This window comes from Medicago sativa, chromosome 7, assembly GCF_051527215.1.
Source record: "Medicago sativa cultivar Bolivia chromosome 7, Bolivia_mono, whole genome shotgun sequence".
In the NCBI taxonomy this organism is placed as follows: domain Eukaryota; kingdom Viridiplantae; phylum Streptophyta; class Magnoliopsida; order Fabales; family Fabaceae; genus Medicago; species Medicago sativa.
The window spans coordinates 11,152,971-11,156,908 of NC_140755.1; positions in this window are offsets into that span (position 1 = coordinate 11,152,971).

The window sequence follows — 3,938 nt, forward strand, 5'->3', positions numbered from 1 at the left end:
ATTATTCGTATTTGCTAAAAGCTTGTTTTCTTATTCAAAATATCAGTATTCACATAAGTCTTATTTTTCCTATTCAAATATTCATATGCAAACACATCACATACACAAACATCCATCAAGTTAATCAATAATAAGCTTAGTAAAGTCATATTTAAAACATCCATCAAATCATCATTTATACAAAATATATACTACCTCCGTCCCTAATTATAAGACCCTTTTGAGAATTTTTTTTGTCCCTTTTTATAAGACCCTTTTGTTATTTCCAACTACATTAATTTTTTCTTTACATACATGCCCCTATTTATTATACATCTTTTTCTTCAATCAACAATAAATAACATGTTGAAAACATAAACCAACCCTCTCTCTTAAAGGATAAAATTGTAAAACCAATAGTAATTACAAACATATTTAATACAAATATCCACTATCTTAATTCCCGTTATTTTTTCAAAAGGGCCCTATAATTAGGGACGGAGGTAGTACCTCGTATACGTTCATGCAAAAGTATAGAGCATTTGTCGCAACTCGTAAAGGATAACCTTAAAGATAACAAAATAATTATCAACTTAATAATTAAAAAATAGATCACAAAATATATTATAAATCAAATAGATAACTTATTGATTTCACTTCACTTAAACCTGTGGGTTTAGTCTTTATATTTCGGCAATTATGATCTCGCATTTCAATTTTTTGACCAATTTCTGATTTTGACAATCTAATTTGATCCAGGAGACAATAATGTATTGACCTTCATATGTTTTTTTTTTTTTACTAAAAATAAATGATATTCATTCATTCAAAGTGATAAAATACATCGATACAGTGCAAATTTGCTGAAAAAAAGATGAATTTGCGAACAAACTCATAAGATCCATGTTAATAGCATAAAACGAAAAAGTACAAAAGCCTACACATATGACTATATTCAAGTCTTTGGAATACTCATGTCTCCGGATCTGCAACATTGACAACGCCAAAGTCATTGATTGGATCTGCACTGAATCGAAGCTGATTTGACAATCTGAACCGAACAAATACCGGAACGAAACAAGAAAGAAAAACATCACCGCACAAAGACGGCGAACAAAACAATGTCACACTAACACGACAAAATCACGAAAGAAAAAACGAAATAGATGTGAAAATAACTTATTTCAATAAAAGATAAAGAGAAAAATGAGTTAGAGAGGTGATTTTCGGTCAAAAATTGACCCTAAATCATCCCTCTTTGGTGGATAAAAGAGAAGAAACTATGAGTTTAGTGACGGCTTACGAGAGATTGATGACTTCCACTTTTTTTTGGGTTAGTAACAAATATTTTTTGAAATTATACTCTCAATATAATAAATTAGAGAACTGCATAAAATAGTTAAATACAATTATATTTTTAAGGGAAGTTGAATAAAGTTATTGTTAATATTAGGAAGGGTAGGACAATCGGTCTGATCGGTCGGTTTTCAGATCCAAATTCCACATCCAATCAAAACTGTGGATGACAATGGGTGTGTTTGGTAAAATTAAGCTATAAGCTAGCTGATAGCTGATAAGCTAGCTGATAGCTGAAAAGTTAGCTTATAGCTGATGACTGATAGCTGAAAGCTTATAGCTGAAAAGTTCGCTGATTGAAATTAAAGTGTTTGGTAAAACTAGCTTTTTAAGTAATTAATAAATATGAAATGACATAAAAGTACATGTATGTTTAATCTATATAAGTTATATGTATAAACATTTTTTCACCTAAAAAAATGTATAAACATTTTTAACTAATATATGTTATACCCTCATTTTGGACCTAAAAATACTAACTCATTTCTTCTTATCTTGCATTTCAAGCCATTTGAACTATCTCTGATCAATTGCATCTTTCTTTGCATTCTATTTCAATATTATTTGCAAAATTCACATTCATTTTAATCTTTGAAAATTGTTGAGTCTTTTAAATTGGTTTGTATAAGTCCTTGTTTCAATCTCATGTCAAAATTCATTTCAAAAAATATCAGTTAAGTCATTTTTTAGCCAGTTTAGCCCCTAGGGGGCATTTTAGTCATTTCCTGTGTTAGAATTTCTCTCAGTCTTTCAAATTTTGTTTGAGTCCTTTCAAGTAGTTTGAATAAGACTCTGTTTCATTCTATGTCAAAATCCATTTTAAAAAATTGCATTTGAAGTCATTTTGAGTCAGTTTTGCCCCTAGGGGCATTTTAGTCTTTTCAAGTGTCAAAGCTCTGTTCAAATCTTAAAAATTGCCTCTGAGTCTTTCAAGTTGGTTTAAATAAACTTTTGTTTCGATTCCCTGTTAAAAATCCATTTTAAGATTGCATCTGAGTCATTTTTAGTCGTTTTAGCCCTAGGGGCATTTTGGTCATTTCACACGAAATTTCGGCAGAGAGAGGTTACTTTAAAGTACCTCATTTAGGCCGTTGGTTCGTTTTAGTCCGTTTTGTCGCTTTTAATCGTTTCACTTTACGTTTATTTCCAAATTACGTTTTTTACCCATTTTATTATTAATTACTTTTAAAGTCTTTTTTTGTCATTTTTTGCATTTCAGTCCTTTATTTTTAGTTATATGCAGTTTGGTCCAAAGTTTGTTAAGGCCAGTGCCACGTGTCGTTCTTTCATTTGCCCAGTTTGTTAAGTCCAGTGCCACATGTCATGTTCATATTGGTCCAGGCAGTTACACATCAGCTATAAAAGCTGACTCAAAGGCCAATTCATCACAGATCCATTCACCAGATTACACATCATCAACAACACAATCACATTTCTCTCTCTCTTCCAACTCTCTCCACCGTAACAAACTCAAACCACCACCACAGAACCACCGTAACAAACTAAAACCACCACAACAGAATCAATCACCGCCACAAGAATCCTCAAATTCATACCAATTCTCTATCAAAAATTCATCATCTAGCGTACAAAACCAATTCAAAGTTCCAGAATGTCAAAAAGGCAAAATGTGTTCAATTCAGCAAGAAGCGGTTCGAATTTGCAGAAGGTTCTCAGTGATTTTCCTGGAAAATCATCATCATTGAACCTTCACCTTCGCAATTCAAGCAAGAATTCGTACGAAGACGAAGTTCCTGCGATCACGAAGGGTTTTGAGTGAAAGGAAGAAGAAGAGGGATCGAATTCGAAACAAATCAGAGAGGAAGAAGACGAACAACAACAAGTTACTCACCATAAGCTTAGAGAGAATCTGAGAAAATTTTCTTTATCTTCTCACTCGAATTCCCATTCAAAACCAGGTAAATATACGAATCCTTCCCACCTCTGTGTTAAATTCATCATTGAAGGTTCACGTTCCAAAATAAACGGTGAAACAAAGTGGATTAACAAGTTCTAAAACTTGTTTGTTCGAAAGATTTGAAAATAGATCAAAAGGCTTGAAAACCGAAACCCTAGAGTTTGAATCCATGGAGATCCACCGTTTATTTTCACAAACGAGTTCAAATCCTGATTTAATGTAGAAAATAGAGTAGTTTAGGTCTCGTTTCAAGAAGCTTTTTTGGAAAAAGTTTGAAAACCTAGAAGCCGAAGGTTTCGAGCATAGATCTACTCAAACCAAGGCTTCGATTTAAAAAACCAGTCCCAGAATCTTAAAGAGGAAGCTCAGGTGAACACAACGGTGAAAAAATTTGCAGAAAACGTTCAAGTGTGGTGGCGCCGCCGGCGGACCACCACGCCTCCGCCGTTGTGTCCATCGGAGAAGATGAAGATCATAAGGTGAGAGAAGAGAGCTTCTCTCTCTAAGGTTTAGCTTAGAGAGAGAGACGAAGATGTAAAATGAAATGAACCGGTCACAAGCCCTTTTATAAACTACTGAACCGGTCTGGTTCAGTCCTGGTTCGTTTGGTTTTACATCTTAGGCGTTGGATCTCAGGTTTGATCCAGTTGGAGCAATCCAACGGCCATGGTTGCTCCCTATGATC